Source organism: Cupressus sempervirens, chromosome 5, assembly GCF_028749045.1.
Source record: "Cupressus sempervirens isolate cs-2001-9-10 chromosome 5, ASM2874904v1, whole genome shotgun sequence".
Taxonomy (NCBI): domain Eukaryota; kingdom Viridiplantae; phylum Streptophyta; class Pinopsida; order Cupressales; family Cupressaceae; genus Cupressus; species Cupressus sempervirens.
This window is the reverse complement of record NC_143122.1, coordinates 118,207,484-118,227,586: the sequence shown is the minus strand read 5'-3', so window position 1 is coordinate 118,227,586 and position 20,103 is coordinate 118,207,484. Positions and strand designations below refer to the sequence as shown.

Here is a 20,103-nt window from a genome sequence, read left to right as displayed (position 1 = left end):
ATATATATATATATATATATATATATATATATATATATATATATATATATATATATATATCTTCATTTATATTAATAATACAATATGCCTTGCTTATGCCTCCTCTTTTAATATGGAAAATCTTGTCAAAGACATATGGATGTTCATAATGCATGTGAACCCTACAAAAGATGAGGTGGTCTAGAAATCAAGTTTAGAGAACTAAAGCTTAGTTAAAATTAGAAACAAATTTGAGAAAACCTCTAGAAGTATATCTATGATTTTTAATATCTAAAGCTTGATTATAGATTAGATATAAATGAAGATAAAGATGACACACTACATAAAATATCAATTGAAATAAGCTTGATCAATAATAAATTTTTCTAAGAAAATACAAACATTAAAATGTATTCTAATTAGCCAAAACAAATAGATTTGTGAAGATTGGCATTTCATTGTAGACTATATGAACTACTATTATGGTTACCATAGCACTCATTTTCTCCCTAATAATGTTATTACACACAAGGATAACACAACCAAGATAAAAATTTATAATCGATTTGAAAAACCTTTTATCCTTACAATTTAAGTGCATCTCAAATATATCCCATGTGAATAAAACCTAGCCTGATTTCAAAAAAATTAGAGAACTATCATTCTATTAATAGTGGCTTCAAGGCAATGACCAATAGAAAGAGGTCCTCCATTAACATTCACCTTTTTACCTAGGTCTAGTTCCAACTTTTGGAAATAATATGTGCATTGAGAGGTAAAAGCCTAGCCAAAAAATAGTGCATACATGGCAAAGCAAGTAATAGTTAGCAAAGGGTATGCTTAAATTAATTGAATAATCATATATTTAAGTTCCAATTGCCATGTTTTACCTCATTTATTTCAAAGAGATCAATATCACCAACTTCTAAACCAGTAGCCTTTGCTGCTACTAGAATTGCAAAAGCTAGACCAACTCCCATAATAGTTGTATCCACTCTAACAGTAGCAAAACTCATAGAAAATATATGTTCCAAAGCAATTAATTAAGGAAAAAGTGAACAACTGTGATGGGTAAAATCAAAGTAAAATCAAATTGATAATTGATTTAGGTAAAGTAAAATGAAATTGACATTTAGTTTAGGACAAAGTGAAATGGAAACAATTTCAACCATAATGGTATTAATTCAAAATCAAATTGCCATTTCAAACTTGAAAACACCTCGAATAGGTAAACCCTTTTGCATGGATAATGATCTCTTCAAGTAGTACATCACCAACTCCATCACTAACTTGGATTGAGTTTTCTAAATGGGTTGCATCAAAAGCTTTATTAAAATGAAGTAGACAAGAAGTCAAAAATTCCATAGTACCCAGAGATAGTCTAAAATTTTAGAAAAGATAAAAAGCCTCTAATCTATTGCAACATCTAACTTTTCAATATGAATAATGGTTGAAAAATATGATCTTAAAAAACTATACATAAGGAAACAACATACCAGTAGTGGTGCTACCATCCTTCTTGAATACCGATCTAAACTTTTCCAGATTAGACAACAATGCATTCGGAAAAGTGTTGGAAATATTCAAGATATAATAGGTTATTGAGAGGGGAGGGGTGAATCAGTAACAATAAATTTTTAAAGTTAACCATACACAAAATTTACTCATCTATCCTGCTGCATAAAAACTGTTAAACATTAAAACCATATATGCACAGAGATTTGGTGACCCAGAAACCTTCCAAAATAGAAAGTAAAACTGGGGTGGGGATGATACCCACAAAGCTTCGTTACTGCAGTATGAAGTTGGCTGATTAAGGCTTACAATGATCACTTCTGGTGATCTGCCCTGTTAGGAGCACAGAGGATTGCTAGATCCACCTTGTTAGAGGATTTACAAACATACTTTATAAGTATGCACTCTGTTAGGAGATTTGTATAAAGATGGTTAAGTCTACCCTATTAAAGGATTTACAAAAATGATTCACCTATTAGGATGAACCAACAGATCATCTTACAACTTGACTGAGTTCTTTATTGTAGATCACCTTTTGTGATTGATGAAACATTTTTTCTCCTGATGGACCTTGCTGAGTATTCTTTTCTGCTGATGAATTCGCACTATCATCCAGATATCTTGTATGTCTTCTTGAAATATCTATATCACCCCTTTTTTTGCAATATTCTCTATATCCTTTTTGAATGTGTCAATTATATATATATACCATTCCAATAATTATTCATGCAAAGTCAGCCAAACACAAGTAAACAAAATATAACTGAGTTGGCCAAATGGTAAAATAAACTCGGGTTCTTCAGACAGACTTGATGACCTTCTGATACTCTGCATCCACTACGTTACTCGACATTGTCATGCACTCGGTAGAGGTAGGGGCTCAGTTCATACTAGTCATACAACGTTGCCTGGAACTCGGTAACCATTGGTGACTCGGTAGATATAGTGTCACTTGGTAGAAAACTGACTTCTTTGATAACCTCCTGAGCTTGGTTATCACTAAGTTCTTCCTTACTCGGTCAAAACTGAGTGCTTCCTCACTCGGTCAACACTGAGTGCTTCATCACTCGGTCAACATTGAGTGCCTCCTCACTCGGTTATCACTAAGTGCAACTTCACTCGGTTTACACTGTGTCTTTGATGCTCGGTTTGAACTGTGTTGCCAGTGCTCGGTTTGAACTATGTTGCTAGTGCTTGGTTTGAACTGTATTGCCAGTGCTTGGTCTACACTGTATTACTTTATTTGAACTAAGAGATGAGTGTTGTCACTAATGGCAAATAACTTTATGCCAACAATCTCCCCCTTTGGCATTAGTGGAAAAAACAATTATGTGCAAAAATAGACAAACAATTCTGAATTTTCAAAATTGATCTTTGCAAGTCTTATTACACATATCTTTCTTACATGTATCTCCCCCATACAATATGCATAGTATTTACAAGTCATTACACATATTTGCACAATTTTATCTCCAAGAGTGTACTATCTCCCCCTTTTGGACAATAATGCCAAATTAAACTATATATATTTACACAGAGAGTCCAAAATGGGAGATAAACTCAGAATGTACCTTGAGAATAAGAGCCAATGTCTTATCCCAATTTTCTTGCAAAAGTTTGCTGGTGGAGAGTGCTATTTGAACTTCTACAGAAAGTTCAATCATATGATCAGCAATTGAGAAGTTTTTGTCATGAATCAATGTTTTGGAATGGGCAATGTGCTTTTGCATTGTGTCCATGATAAGAAGGATCATATTTTGGATGTCAATTAGAGTACACCTGATCCTTGCTTCCTCTCTCAACAATTCTGCCTATTTCTCTAACAAAAATCTTATTCTGAGATGATGGGATGAACTTGAACTGTGGTCAAGCTGCAACATTTGTGCACTGACCTTCATATCCTCATCAATTTTATTCAAATTTTCTTTGATTTCCTTAGTATACTCGGTAACATCACAAATTTTTCTAAAAAGTGAAGTTACATTATTAAAAGAATGTTCAAAATTACTCAAAATTGTAGACAGTTCTACTTATTTTAATGCAATATGCTGAGCAATGTGCTCAAGCACCTTATTGTCAAATTTCTTCTCTGCTTTTTCAATCAATTTTTCTTGGCCGAAGGTATCCTCATTGAATTTATATACAGCCTCTTCTAACTGATTCAAAATGTGTTGAGTAGAATCTACTTCAACACCTATAGCCTTTGTTAGAATATTCTTAGCACTTTCAATGATACTATATTCTTGGTCTCTCTCATGCCTCAGTTGTTTTTGCCTTGCCTTCTGGTCTAATAGCTGACTGACCATTCTCATTTCATCAACTGATGCATTATCCAGATCTATCTTAGGAATGATAATGTCCTTATCCAAGTCTATTTCCTCATCCACTGCCTTGCTGGAAATTATGTATCTTTTTTCCTTTCCTGCAGTGACTTCACCTTTTCCCTTTGAATCTGTAACAATAGTTGATGAGGCTGGACTGGCTGACAAAATTGGAATAGGACTAGCTAGAGGAAAACTGAGAGAAGTGCTAACAGTATCAAAAATTGATGTTCTTCCCAAGATTGATGTACAGGTTGGTATGGGAGAACAAACAGATACAAAAATTGGAGCGGATGAGGTTGTCAAAATTGAAGTACTAATGGGTATACTTACTGAACACTCTACAGTAGAAGTTGATATGCCTGATGAACTTACGACTATAGATGACGATGCCTCGGTCAATGAAGATGGTTGCAGCTTGGTTAATGAAGTGGTAGACACTTGCATAGATGGTGCCCAAAGCTGAGAGGAGATAGGTGAAGATTGAGCAATTGATGAAGCTATTGTGCACATAATCTCACTAGTAGAAGCTATCTCCATAGTTGATGTAGCTACTTTAAGTGGAGAGTGAGGAAGAGATGCAATAACTTTGGCTGCAATTTTTACAGGATCATCTTCCTCCTTAGCTTGATTAGCTTCTTCTTCCTCTATTTCATCTTCCTTGTCTTCTTCCTCCATTTCATCTTCCTTGAATTCTTCCTCAACATTCATCATCATTGAGTGCAGATCCCCTGGAACATCTTCAATATCATCATCACTGCTATCATTGTCCTTGATTTCAACAATATCCTCACTGGGTTTATGTAGATGATAGATATGTTTCCACATGTTTGTTGCATCATTGACAACATGCTCAATGTATTTGATAAGTATCAAACAAGTGTGAAATCTAATCATCATATTACCTTCATGATCGTTCAGTGATTTCTTTACTTCTGCATCAGTGAGACTTGACAGGAGATTTTTCAAGGTTTTTTCAAAGATATCTTTGACAGTTTTGGTTGCAATTTCCCATCTTGGTTGCAACCTCTCCAGTAGTTCTTTAGGGATCTGAGAGGCAATCTCTTTAGGAGAGTATTTCCATCTTCCCATTTTATTCAAAACCAATTCTTCAATCTACATTTTCTCCTGTTCTGTTCTTGTCTCAAACTTCAATGCTTTGAAGTTTGTGAAGCTTGTACCTTCTTCTAATTGCTTCAACCTTGCCTCAAATGTGAGTGGAGGCTTGACAAATACAGTTTCCTTCTTCCCCTATCTTGTTCTTCTGGAGAAGATTGCAGTGGCTTGCATTTTAGGTTTGGTGATAATCACCTTACCTTTCTTCCCTTGAGGCTCCTCTTCTTTTTTTGACTCGATTTCCTCTTCTTCTTCATCATCTTCTCCTCTCCCTTCAGTAATCATCAGAGGACCAAGTTCTATTTTTAACTTTGTAATCTTCCTCTTTCCTTTGCTAATGACCTGAGGGATTTTGATTGAAAGCTCAATTCTGGCTTTAGCTTCATCAAAAGTTCCAAAGATTGGTTGCTTTGGATCTACTAGTTCATTCACCAGTACTTCTATGATGTCTTTAGTTTCATCAATATTAACCTCATAAGGAAGAGAATTCACCCATGCAACTTGGGGCCTGACTGCCTGTATGTATACCTTGTCACAATCTACCATAAAGCATACATCTTCTTTATATTCCTCAACCAGTTTTGGTGGAATCTGGAACCTATTGTTCATTCTTTCCTTAAAATCTTCAAAGTAATTATCCAAAAAAATGTCAAAATTTTCACCTAACTCTGCTATAAAATCATTTATTTGATAGAGAAAGAGAATATTCTTTTTCCATACTACTGATCCTTTTGATGGAAAAGACTTTTGAACATAGAAAAATAGACAGATCAAAAGTGAATCGAATTTACAGGAATTGTTCTTTGAAGTCCTTATGCTTTCCATATTTTTATTAAATTGAGACAAAAGAAATTCAGATAGATCAAACTCAACATTCTTCTTTACTATCTTGTATGCTAAATCTACTGCTTTGCAAGGTACACTGTTTGGTCAACTAGAACTGTAAATTTTGTGAGCAATGACGTGAATACCAAATCTTAATTTAGCGTCAGTTACTGTACTGAGCTTAAGTCCTCTACCATCCCATTCTGCCTGGGTTAGCCTTTGCAATTCTTCCCGACCTAGGGTTTTGGTAGTCTTAGCTTTGCTCAATATGGGAAGGCCAGTAATTTTGTTAATCATTTTCTTTGTGATAAGCCCTGGTTGCTCTAACCACAATTGCCCGTTGTGAACCTAGCTGAGTACATACCTAACCCATTTAATTTGAAAATTTCTTGGCAAATGTAAAATGTGGGTTAACCCTTTTGTTTCAAGATGCTTATGCTCGGGTTTCAAATTCCCATCTACGCTCATTTCACCTAGGGCATTATCAATTTCTAGGTTTCCAAGCTCTTGAATGGAACATTTGAAATGAGAGCGAATGTCATTTATAAGGAGCACCTTTGAAGGAATTCAAGACTGAGCACCATTAGGGTCGAGTGATTTTGCAATTGCTAGTACCAATTTGAAGTTTGGCGCCTTCCATTCCACACCTTTAACCAACATTTCTGAGCCTCTTTTTGTCTTGGAGCTGCTACTTTCAGATGCCATTGCTGCTTGGTAGGTGAAGAGAAATTCTAAATAGACTCTTCGCTTTTTTTTAAAAAAAAAGTCACTCAAAATTGCTTTAAGCTTGCTCTGGAATCGCAGAAGATAACTAAGCTCAAAGTTCATAGTGAAGAATGAGATCAAATTTTCCCTTTTTGATGAAACATTCGTCATAAATGCTTGGTATGATAGTAGATGAAATGACAGGTTGTCATCCACTTGCTCAGTAGATACTATCAACTCGGTGATCAAAATAAAGTATTGATGTACCAACCTAACTCGGTAAGGTCATGAACTGACCTTGCTCGGTAGATACAACTCAGTGAGTGAAACTTTGTTGCACCTGACTGAACTCGATTGATTCTTGAACCAATTTGGGATCAAAGTGTATTTGCATATTGATCTGATCATTTTTCTTCCTTTGGAACTGCTTAGGATAATTCTCAAAGGATGCAGTTCCATACTTTCTTTTATGAATATTAATTGGAAATGATGGAGTCACTCATTTCTTGAGTGACATTACCATTGCTTGACTTATCTTGTTCAGTAGATTTAGGAATCCATTGTTGCTTCATTTTCTTCCGGATGTTGTCTGCTTTGATTTTCTTTTCATCTTCAATTCTTTCTATATTCATACAATTTCTGGCTATATGACCAAGTTCTGTACATATATAGCACGTTACAGTAGTGTCCTTCTTCCTTAAGTGATGTCTTGCACAATTTATGCCAGTATGTCCATATTCTCCACAATAGTGACATCTGCACTAGGTGTTGTAGTCCCATCCAAATATGGCTTTTACAAGTTGTTCAACTGGATTGAATGATTTGGATCTGCATTGGAATGCCTTGTGACCATGTTTATTGCATTTTTGACAGTTGCCTTCAAATTTTGGTTTTTCTTTGCACTCAATTGCTTTGTGACCATGCTGATTGCAATTGAAACATTTACCATTGAATTTTGTTTTTCCATTGCTCCAGCATTTGTTTGATGTATGACCTAATTTTCCATAGTGATTACAAGTGGGTTTCTGATTCTTTTGGGTACATTTTTTTGAAGATTCACCTTCTTCATTGTATCCAAGACTAGCTTTACCTTTTTGTTTATGAAGATTCTGCTCATTTTGCAAATTCAATTGATTCATATCCGCTTGGGATTTCATCATTCTTTCATTGACTTGCCTTTCAAAGATTAGGTCATTTTCCAAGCTTTCATTGATTTGTCTCTCAGCTCTCAGATCACTATGAAAACTTACATTGATTTGTCTCTCAATGATTAAATCATTTCTCAAACTTTCATTCTCAGATCTTAGAATCATGATTTCTTCATTTGCATTAGATAGTTGTCCTATAAGATCTTCATGCTGAAGGGATAGATTATTCCTTACCTCTAAGTCTTCATTTTCTTTGTTTCTCTATTCCAAAACTTCACATAACCTAATGGATTGATCTTCTTGTTCTCTTTTGAGCTTTCTTACCTCTTCTTGCAGAGATCCATTCTTTTCTAGAAATTCTTTGATTGCCTTGTCAGCTTCTTCTGAACTACTTGATGGTAACAAATCTTTAGTATTTTATTCAACATAGTGATGGTCATTCATTTGTCTTGCAAGTTCCTTTCTTCTTTTTAGGGATTGAGAAAGATGCTCCTTTGCTTCTTTGAGTTGAACCATGGCCACTTCTAGATCTAGCTTTTCATTTTCAATCACTTTCTCCAATCTGAATATCTCCATAACTTAGACCTTTGCTCAAGCTATCAAACTTTGTCCTAAGAACCAAAAAAGCTCTGATACCAATTGTTGGAAATATTCAAGATATAATATGTTACTGAGAGGGGAGGGGTGAATTAGCAACAATAAAATTTTTAAGTTAACCATACACAACATTTACTCATCTATCTTGCTGCATAAAGACTGTTAAACATTAAAACCATATATGCACAGAGATTTGGTGACCTAGAAACCTTCCAAAATAGAAAGTAAAACTGGGGTGGGGGTGATACCCACAAAGCTTTGTTACTGCAGTATGAAGTTGGCTAGTTAAGGCTTACAATGATCACTTCTGGTGATCTGCCCTGTTAGGAGCATAGAGGATTGCTAGATCCACCTTGTTAGAGGATTTACAAACATACTTTATAAGTATGCACTCTATTAGGAGATTTTTATAAAGACGGTTAAGTCTACCCTGTTAAAGGATTTACAAAAATGATTCACCTGTTAGGATGAACCAATAGATCATCTTACAACTTGACTGAGTTCTTTATTGTAGATCACCTTTTGTGATTGATGAAATCATTTCTGCTCCTAATGGAGCTTGTTGAGTATTCTTTTCTGCTGATGAACTCACACTATCATCCAGATATCTTGTATGTCTTCTTGAAATATCTATATCACCCTTTTTTTTGCAATATTCTCTATATCCTTTTTGAATGTGTCAATTATATATATATAACATTCCAATAATTATTCATGCAAGGTCGGCCAAACACAAGTAAACAAGATATAACTGAGTCGGCCAAATGGTAAAATAAACTCAGGTTCTTCAGACAAACTTGATGACCTTCTAATACTCGGCATCCACTACGTTACTCGGCATCATCATGCACTCGGTAGAGGTAGGGGCTCGGTTCATACTAGTCATACAACGTTGCCTAGAACTCGGTAACCATTGGTGACTCAGTAGATATAGTGTCACTCGGTAGAAAACTAACTTCTTTGATAACCTCCTGAGATCGATTATCACTGAGTGCTTCCTTACTCGGTCAACACTGAGTGCTTCCTCACTTAGTCAACACTGAGTGCTTCCTCACTCGGTCAACACTGAGTGCCTCCTCACTCGGTTAACACTAAGTGCAACTTCACTCAGTTGACACTGTATCTTTGATGCTCGGTTTGAACTGTGTTGCCAGTGCTCGGTTTGGACTGTGTTGCGAGTGCTCGGTTTGAACTGTATTGCCAGTGCTTGGTTTGCACTGTATTACTCGGTTTGAACTGAGAGATGAGTGTTGTCGCTAATGGCAAATAAATTTATGCCAACAAAAAGAACCATCATCAATAGAGATTGTCATAGGCTTTTCATCCCTAGTTTTAGGATCAACAAGCTTAAGCATAAAAATAAGAGCCACAACATGGATCATTTCAACATGTTTATATGAAAACCTTTTCAACCACAAGAATGCACAACTCATAGAAAATATTAATCTTGTTTACCTTCATATCAATAGTGATGATTTCATCTTTGAACTTTCTTGTAGTTGTTGTTGCTACTGCCTTCCTTTGGGATTCAGCCTAAATAAAAGTAATGTTGTTACCAGTCATATTATGTACTCCAAGTTTCTATAACTCAATAGGTTCTTATTTAAAAAAAGAGCTTTGACATAAATCAAATGTTAAGCCCTCAAAATATATTGCATACTATTACCTTGTCCTGCTCCTAGTGTGAAACTCTATAACAATGAACTACATTTTTTAAGGTGATACCCATGGGAAGAAGGTAATCTTGTGCTTTCTTTTGGGTTTCAACCTATTGCAAGGCACTGAATTAATGACCAAAAAGAGGCTAAATAGAGACATGAAAAATGTAATACATGAAAAAACAATAGCCTTCTTTTTAAATTTTAGTTTTAGTTGTTTCAATTATTACCCTTGGATTAATAGGGTCTTCCCAAGCCATAGGATTGACAATCATAGACTCCAACCCTATACCAATACCTAAAGAAGACATATGCCAAAATCTGAAAATGTTTAAATTTAATGGCAGCATTATAATGCACTAAATGAAATTAACATTAGATACAAATATCATAAAATCCAACTGTAAATGTAGCCACAACATCTTCAACTACCTGAAGGCTTGAAGGGCATTGTATGTTTATAGTCCTAATAGGTACATTCTGTGAGGGCATGAAAAAGTAAGAAATGACATAAATTTTAGAGAAACTCACTCATCTTATGACAAAACTGACTTGAAAAAAATTGCAGTATAAATACCTAGGAATCCAACATAGAAAGTAGCCATCTTACATTCACTAGATCTTTGAGAACTAGGAGCAAGGATAGTTCCTACAAGAATATCACCAATTTCATTTGGACTCACTCTAGTTTTGTGAATCACCACCCATGTGAAGATAAATGACATTCAGAGACAAATTCCCTTGTCTTCATGATTTAGACACAATAATAATTAAAAAATTTAAAATTTAAAACTATTGTTTTTGAATTGTCCCTATTTTTCCATGTCATGTGGTGTCAAACAAGGGCATCAAGCCAAATATTAAGATAGCTCTTATTCCAAAACTTTAAAATAGGGGCAAGCAAGTCTTTAGGAAAAGTATGTTTAAAACCTCTATGCTTAGCCTTGCATATAGGTGTGCAATATGCATTGTAGAAATAATCATCAATGCTTCACGATTAAGTTTTGATAAAAAATCAACAAGAATCCAAAAAAGAACATAATTAGAAGCAGAGCAGAGCATTATGACAAATGACATGAATGAACAAAAAATATGTAATGAAGACTAAAGAAATATGAGTGATAAAAGCTTACAAAAAACCATTAAATAAGCACAAAAAGGCACAAACTTATGCAACAATTACAACATCATCACTTAATAGACCAGTTCATTGATAGGAAGCACTATCTCCAACAACGCATATTGTAGCCTATTAAAAGAGAAAAAAGGTAATCATCAATTTTACCTTTTTACTAAAGCCTTATATGAGACCTCAGAAACATTGAATTGTCCAGTACAAAAAATAATGTGTTAATTGCAATTTCACTTTCACAATAAGTGTGAAAAATACAAAATAAAAAACTGTGTTGAACCATTAAATAAAATCTTAAATATAAGGGACAAAAAAAGAGAGCTTAACAATTCCTATTCATGAATATAGATCCTCAATCATTCATTGCCTATCAGTGATTTTGACAACATTGTTGTTTCATATGTCAATCTAAATCCTTATTATCAAGTTTCAAGACTATTGGGTAAATTATGACTGCAAAAATCTTTTCCTTTTAAATACCTCGAGCCAACCCTTAAAGTCTAATTTTTTTCCTTTTAAGCCTCTTGAGCCTTACCTTAAAGTCTATGTCCTAAGTAAAATAGACAGTAGCTAGAAAATTTCCTTTAGAAGTAGCTTTTTAAGTTGTTTTGGAGGGAAATCCTAGTGTTTCAAACCCCACTAATGTCTCTAATAACTAAATGAAGTTTTGATTTCACTCTTGTTCATATTGGCATTCCATCATTCATAATTATGGAAGAATATTATTTTCTCCAAGTTACATAGCTATTTGTGAAATTATTTAAATATGGTCTTTCTCTAACCTTTCTCTTATGGAAATAATTGTGTTCTCAATATTGCAAACAAAATGTGAATAAATTGTCTAGGATAATGACAGGTGACTAAAATATCAAACACAAATAACATGTTTGAAATATTTCGTAAATGTTTCTCTTGTTAAGATTAGGAAATTAACTTTATTAATATATGCAATATGCTATTAACTGTTTTACAAGCCAAGGCACATAATTGAGTTTGTTGCATTACATATTATGTAGTATTGAAGTATTTTTCATTCTAAAGATGTCACAAGGGTTCCTTGCTTAGTTTATTTAGATTATAATTCAAATTAAAGTCTATTTCAAAGGATGTAGCATGGGATCTTCTTATTGAAACCAATAATAATGTTTCTCTCTTGATTAAAATTCCAAGTTTATAAAAATTTACAATAAATAATTAGATTTTTTTTATTTTCTTGAAAATGTTGCACTCAATAGTAATAGGGATCTAGAAATGGGAATAGGACTAACACACTAAATAATTCACCTATTCCAAGTGAATATGAGGCACTAGGAGAGAGTACAAGTAAGAAGATATATGATTGTTACTAATATTTCTAATTATCTTGTCAAGCTTTGGAAAAACTATGAGTGTGACATTAAATATTCCTCAACATTTCATTTTGTTTTTCAAATAGTTGAACTTCTGATGTTGCAGAATCCTAATGAATTGAAGCATCTTCCAATTTACATAACCCATGAGTTGGAATCTACACAATTAAATGTAAAGTATGAAATGAAACAACATGAAGAGATAACAAGGAAACCAATGCAAATTCTACACAACTTGCAAACATAGAGATGAGGCAAGGGAGTAGTATCAAAAGTTGCAAGAAAACTTGATTTAGAGATTTTGACAATCTCCACTCTAGTTTTTGAAGTATGCCACCTAACAATCCTCTTGGAAGATCACTTAGAGGTGACTCCATTATCACATGATGTGATAGTATTTCAAAAATATACAAGCATCATTCTTTTCTATCATCACCTAGGAAATCGATATTTCATGTAGTGTCATCAATATAAGAGCCTTCTAAACTAAACCTCACAGACTCTAGTAGCATGTATTTGTTGCAACAACTAGTTTTGAACTCTTTGAAGAGTACCAATAAACATCATTTCCTACAAAAAAATTTCAGCAAGTGTAGTTTCCATTAGGGTGCAACATAGATAAACCTAGAAATTATAAGACTCAAACTAATTAGGACTATGCTAGAAAAATATGGGAAGCTCTTCCAATATATCTGAAATTCGCCCCTCATATTTTGTTCCAAATGACTTGCAGACTATGGAGTCACAATCTCTAGTAAATGTTAGCTCATAAATTGTAAATATTTTAAACTTGCAACAATATGTTAATGAATCGCATAGGACTAACCAACAACAGTAAGAAATTAACCATCATCTGGGCCCTTCAAAAGTAGAAATTCAAGATTCAATCATACAAATGAGATTCTCTAAACATCTAGAACTAGAGGAGCTAATGATTTATGACAAGGGCTTGTAGCCTAAGGATGGAAAATTATGTTCCCAATTCAATATGAAAAAGAGAAGGAAAATGGAACCCTACCTTGCTATTATCACTGCCAAATCCTCCAAACTCATTGCTTTCCTTGTCATATTACCAGACATGATTTTTGACATCCTCAAGAGGAAGTTGCATCAGTACTAGCATCAAATAGTTGGTCCCATTATGGGAAGTGCGATTCCCTAATATCATTTTGTGAATGTAATAATCTTTGTCCAAAATCTACTGCACTATAAGTGAGGGTAATTTTATGGTGTGTGATCGCCAAAGCATGTAAAAATGACACATTTTTCTTCCAATTTCGTACTTGTTCACCAGGCATTTCTCTATTCCTCCTAAGATTCATAGTTTTCTTTCATCATTATGAAGTAGAGATGTGAAAATAGTGTTATTTTGTTCTACCCACCAAATGCCAAACAAATATAAAGAGGTTTATGATTTTTTGTTTTAATGTGTACAAATATACTTATAATTTTTTGGTGTTTTATTTCAAAATTTTAAGTCAAAAATTGTGCTTGTCATTTCTAATAAAAACTTCACAATCTTTTGGAGGTATATATATATATATCTATGTATGTATGTATGTATATGTGTGTGTGTGTGTGTATATATATACATACATACATATATATATATATATATATATATGTATGTATGTATGTATATGTATGTGTGTGTGTGTGTATATATATATATATATATGTATATATACATACATACATATATGTATGTATGTGTACGTGTATATATATATATATACACACATACATATACATATATATCTATATATACACACAAACACACACACACATATATACACATATATGTATATATGTACATAAATATATACATGTACACACACACACACACACACACAGTCAAAATCAGGTTCCAAATGTGAGGAAGAAAAAGATGTCCAACCTCTTATTCATATTTATAGGATATGTAAAGATTTAATTTGGAGCCTAAGTAAGGTTTTTTATAGAGGTAAATGTCAATAATGTAAACTAGCAATTGTACTTAGGTATGCAATGTGATGTTAAATAGGTAGTGAAGGTTAACTAGTATGACATTTAGTAAATGATGCTATTAAATATATTTTTATAAATTAACATTTATATTTATTAAATATAGTTTTAACTATTAGTATAAATTTAATAATTCTTTTAATTATGAATATTGAAATACATAATTGAGAATTTAAATACATAATATAAATGTAAGAGAATTAAATTAAGTAAAAATCTATCAATCTATTATTTATTGATGTACCTCTTATAGTAAAACTGCATTAGTTTGTAATATTGATTAGAGAATCCAAAATGGTGAATAAAATATCCTAAGCCATTTAACAAAGTGCCATGTATATGAGAAGGTGCAATGTGAAACCACAATTAGTATGAGAAAGAGATGGACTAAGGGTCATGAATGAGTTTGAGAAAATAAAATAAATACAATACATTAATAAACAAACCTTAGAAAACATGAAGAGAGAAAGTACAAATGACTAATTATTAGTGACTAATTAGCCAATCACTTATTAAGTCATTCATTTGGTAGTGTATTTTGTCACTTGTGTTTAAATGAATAATTATTAGTGAATAATTATCTAGTAACTTATTTAGTCATTTATTTGGTATTGTATTTAGTCACTTCTATTTGTTTGAACTTCTGATTTTACCTAGTGATCAAATTAGTCACTTATTTAGTCACATATGCCTATAAAATAAGAAGAAATAGTGGAATGTGGTCAGTTTAGTCACATGACTAAACATTTTAGTGGTGTGACTAAACTTTTTAGTCACGTAGTCACATATTTGCCAAAATGTACTACTGTACATTTAATATCTATAAGTCCCTGTTAGTAGACCTTGAATTTTTGTTAGGAGATTCCAACCCTATTGGGAGTTGTTCCAACCTTGTTAGGAGATGAGGAAGGAAGAAGAATCTAGTGTCCAAATAGCTTCAGGGCAAGATCACTGAACTAATTTTCCAACTAACCTTAGTATTATCCTTCTTAGAATAATACTAGTATACAACTTTCCAACAATAACTTCTTGACAAATATAGTCATTATATTCACTCATTGTTCCTCATCACACCAAACACTTCTCCAATCAAAATATATTCACTATCAGGTTCACTTCATCTCACATATAAGTTCACATACTTGCATTACACAGATATCTTCACTAGATGATTACAATCAAGGAAATCATCCTTCCTTTATACCAAGTCCTAATTTTTTATCGAGACTAACTTGGGGCTTTCTCAATTTACAATAATAATATAGGACTAACTTAGGATTTTATATTTACATGTTACATTACATCTTTGCACTTTTCACAATTACAAACAACTTTCAACTCACAGTCTTCTTATCTCTTCACTCAATGCTCATATGGATGTGTGCATTTGACCACCCCATCTTTATAATATCTTCTAACTCTGTCCAAGTCTTCATGACTAAGTTCCATCTATGTTAGGAGATTCAATCTAGACAACAATAATCAACAACTTTCTAGTGTCTGAACATATTTTAATATGTTATCTTAACTATAGCACCACAACACTTTGTATAACATATCCTCAAGTCTGTATAAGCTAAACTCTATTTTTTGATCCTTGTAAAACCAAATTCACTCTATTGTACTGTCGGTCTTCATAGAATAACTAGTATGTTGAGATCAATGAAAACTCTTTTATGAATGCAATACACAACCTCTATATCATGTCTCTAACAATGCTAGGATACTCCCTCATAGGTATACCATCAACATTCATTCTTAGTGGGTGTATTCTTGTAAATTGATGAAACTAGAAAGAAAATTAAATAGCAACAAGAACACATTCAATTTTAGGGGTTTCTTTTCCTCTTCTCTCATTAAAACTTGATTTTTGTATGTAAAATAACAACCTAAATGTGGTTTTTTTTTTAAAAATTCATGGTCAAAATGTGATCATATTTTGGATAAGTAGAACATTTTCAATTATTTAGTGTGGCTTGGAAAAGGCTAGAGTTTTCCAAGCCTATTTTTTTCAAAATTTGAATAACATGAGCACGTTATGAAAATTTTTTTTAGGAGGTGACGAATTGTTGTCTTACTATCTTGGTGCACTTACCCACATAGCATGGGTCAACCAAGGTATGACCCCTTTTTAGATCCCCTAAAGCCTTCAAAAATTGAGTTCAAAGGTTTTGTACCACTTACTAAAATAATTAGTTTTCAATATCTTCAAAACCATACTTGACCTTACAATGGAGCTTTATTGGCATGCTTATGTAGCCAAAGTAAAACTCCAAGAAAGAAAGCAGACTATTTAATGCTTAAATAGATAACTTACTAAAAATAATATTTTTTCTATAAATAGTAACTCTACATAAAGATAACCCTTATAAAAAAAATGTAGCCAATATTTTTGGGTGATGTAAGATTTCCCTTGCACCTTGGATTCCCCTACATCATCATCTAGCAAATCCTAAAATAATAAGAATCATCTACTTAGAACATAAAATAATTAGAATTAGATACTATGACTTTAAATTAATAAGAATGATTGTTCTCATTTTGAAGGTTCATTTTTGAATATATTGTGAGACTATTATCTTGATACGGTATGAGTGTAATGTTTTATTCAACCAAAATAAATAATAGGAGTTTGTTAATTTAACTTGAAGGTGGAAGGTTTTATACAAGTCATATTTCAATTCTACATATCTTTAACTAAATAATGAATTCTACAATAAACTTTGAATAACTACAAAATATTTTAATTTCTGCTAATAGAAATAGAAAATTAGTACATAAGAATGACTAAAAAGTGTTAACCTATCTAGTCCATCTTTATTGATCCCATTTTTTAGTTGAATGATCACTAAAAAGTAATTTAGAATAATGTTAAAAATAAACCTTTTTCATTAACCATTATTAGGAGTATAATAAGGAGTTTTAATTTAATACCTAATGAATGCTCTAAACTACTAACCTTTGTTAGTTAGGACTTTGAACAACCTAATTCTATATTAGGATTTCTTTCTAGTTAAAGTTCTAATCCAAGTACTTGGGTAGGATTTATGGAAACAAATAGAGTTAGAACCATATGTGGGAATAGGGAGAGAGCTATATTCCTTTAGAATGTATTCTAGTCTTGTATATCCAAAGAAATCATAAGAGTTTAAATCCTATGACCTACTCTAGAATAGTGAAAGAGAAATTTACCCAATGCTCCAAAAGTCCCTAAAGTAGGCTACATCAAGTGCAACCTTGTTGGCCTACACTTGAATATGAATCATTACATCATTAAAATGGCACGAGTTAGTGAAAACTAGAACATGAATATTAGTGTCTCTATGAGAAAATAACATTAAATTTATATCTTTTAATAGTGTGAAGAGAATTTCCACCTTAATAGTATTCTATACCTATAGAAATTTGAAGCAAGTTAAATGTAAATCCCTTATAATCTTAATATATACCAAGAGAAAAGTTAAATATGATAAAGACAAAATAAATCATCAATCCAATTGTAAAAATGCAATGCTCAAAGGAAACAAATAGAAGAGTTTTGTGAAGGTTTCCAGTTTTCACAAAATGGGCAATAATGATCTAGAACCACAAAATGTCATAGGCGAGAACCCATGACCAACCTTGGAAAAGAATACATGAAAAAGAATAAGCTTTTGTATGATCACGAATGACATAGAAAATGGTTTAAAACCTAAAACACAAAATTTCTAAGATGAATGCAAGTTCCACCATATTTTCAAAGCTGGAATTATTGGAAAATTATGAACAATATAATGATAGCCCAACCTAGGATTAATATAGTTGTAGGGAGAAGTGTTGGAAAACCAATGCCAATACCATGGATTAATCATATTTATAACCATATTATAAAGCTCATTTTAAGTGGTAGTATATGCTTGAATAAGTCAAAACCTTGATGATTCAACAAAGAAGTTATGAAGCAAGACTCACATATCTTTATAGGAATGAAGATCCATGGTAGCTTTATAAAATAGTTCATGGGAGTACAAATGATACACTTATAAAAGTGAAGAGCATTAACTCCAAGGACATGAGATAAAGGAATTTCACTTGAAGCTAAATTAGTGACGACCAAAAAATATTATGTCAGTTAAAAGAAATGTCATATATAAATCCATATCTTTTCTAATGGAGACAAAGCTTTATAACTTCTTAGGTATTCCCAATACTTTTGTACACAAAATGTTCACTTTATACTTCATAATAAGAAGGGTTTCAATATGTTCTCATCATCTTAATATACAATTAAACATTGAATTCTAATTAATTAATGTATTTATAAACTTTACAAAATCAACAAAATATTTGATTTATAAGTGTCTAGTGCATTATAAGATCTAAAAGAGATTTCACTATCTCTACTAAAAATTATAATTATTAATGATATAAATCAAATTCACCCAAAAACCTATAATTGAAAATAAATAAATTTTTTGGTCTTAATATTCACTTTTAAAGTCAAAGCGCATTAAAGGAAATCATTTTCATGGAAATATGATGTGTGGGGTGTGTGTCTTGTTGTTTTCAACTTTAATAAACTAGTGCGTAGGGGTCAAAGGAAACTAGGTTGGGCCCGGTCAAGCTGTCACGAGAAAAAGAAACCCTAATTCAGGTGGTGAAATAATTGCAAGCAACAAATCCACTAAGATTTTATATAACATTCAATCGTCTTATTACCAGAACTAGCGAAACGTTTTAAAACCCTATCATATGATTTGACCAATTAATTGTCTATGGCTTTCTTCTTTACTGATTCTTTGATACCACGTACATTAAAGCACACTGATTTTCCGCTTTCTTCTTCAGAGAGAATAACTTTTCAGACTTGGCAAGATTTAAACATTGAAGAGGCTCATCATTTTGATTCTGTTTAGCAGTGAAACGGACTGTAAGAATTCTTCTCATTAACAATGGCTTTCCGTGACTGGTTCTTGGATTGTATTTGTTGTCTTCCCTACCTGAAATACTGTTGCTGTTGTTGGTGGATATGGAAGTGTTGCTGGAAATCTCGTGGCTCTACAGACACTCATGAGAATGTAGAGTTCCCCCATATCTCCACACCTAGGGCTCCATCTGAACCCTGAATTATCCTTCAACATTATTGCTTCAGCAAACGCAGGTACACACCTGATAGAAACAAATATTTCCTCTTACATTATGCAAAAAGTTTGGCTGTTTTATGGACGTCTTATTTTTTTAGAAGTACAGTACTTTGAATGAAATATTTCTACGTTAGAAATTATTTATAGATCTACAACAGATTGCCATGCGAATCATGTGATCTATTCAATAAATTTCAAGGTACTAAAAGATAACTGGTGCATTTTTAGTAGACCCCTAGTAAACAAGAGTAAAGCTTTTGGGCTATTTGTAACTGTCCTTCCTTACTATATTTGATTACAGGACAACTTTGCATTGATTCTCACAAGCCACTTCTGGTGAAATATAGATCATAGATGATTCAGAATGAGCGTCTATTTAGTAAACATAGGATATCACTATATTTCTAGGAGATTCCTTATTTAGGATATTATCTAAGAAATATTGTAAAAGAATAATGTATTTTCTACAAAGTTTAAGGCAATTCTATTATATATGCGAGGATCTTACTGAAAAGAGTTTGTTTTGTCATTGTCCTCTCTTATCTTTTTTCAATCAATGAATACCTTTGATCATAATTTATAGAAAGAAGTGGAATAAATTGTTACAAGAGAATTGATGTTTTAAATAATA

General features: G+C 32.5%; 1 pseudogene; it reads right to left on the bottom strand.

Annotated features, from left to right (window-relative positions):
- Window positions 1-627: 627 nt before the first annotated feature.
- On the bottom strand, window positions 628-19,421 carry LOC149554794 (3-ketoacyl-CoA thiolase 2, peroxisomal-like; annotated as a pseudogene).
- Between the last annotated feature and the right edge of the window lie 682 nt (window positions 19,422-20,103).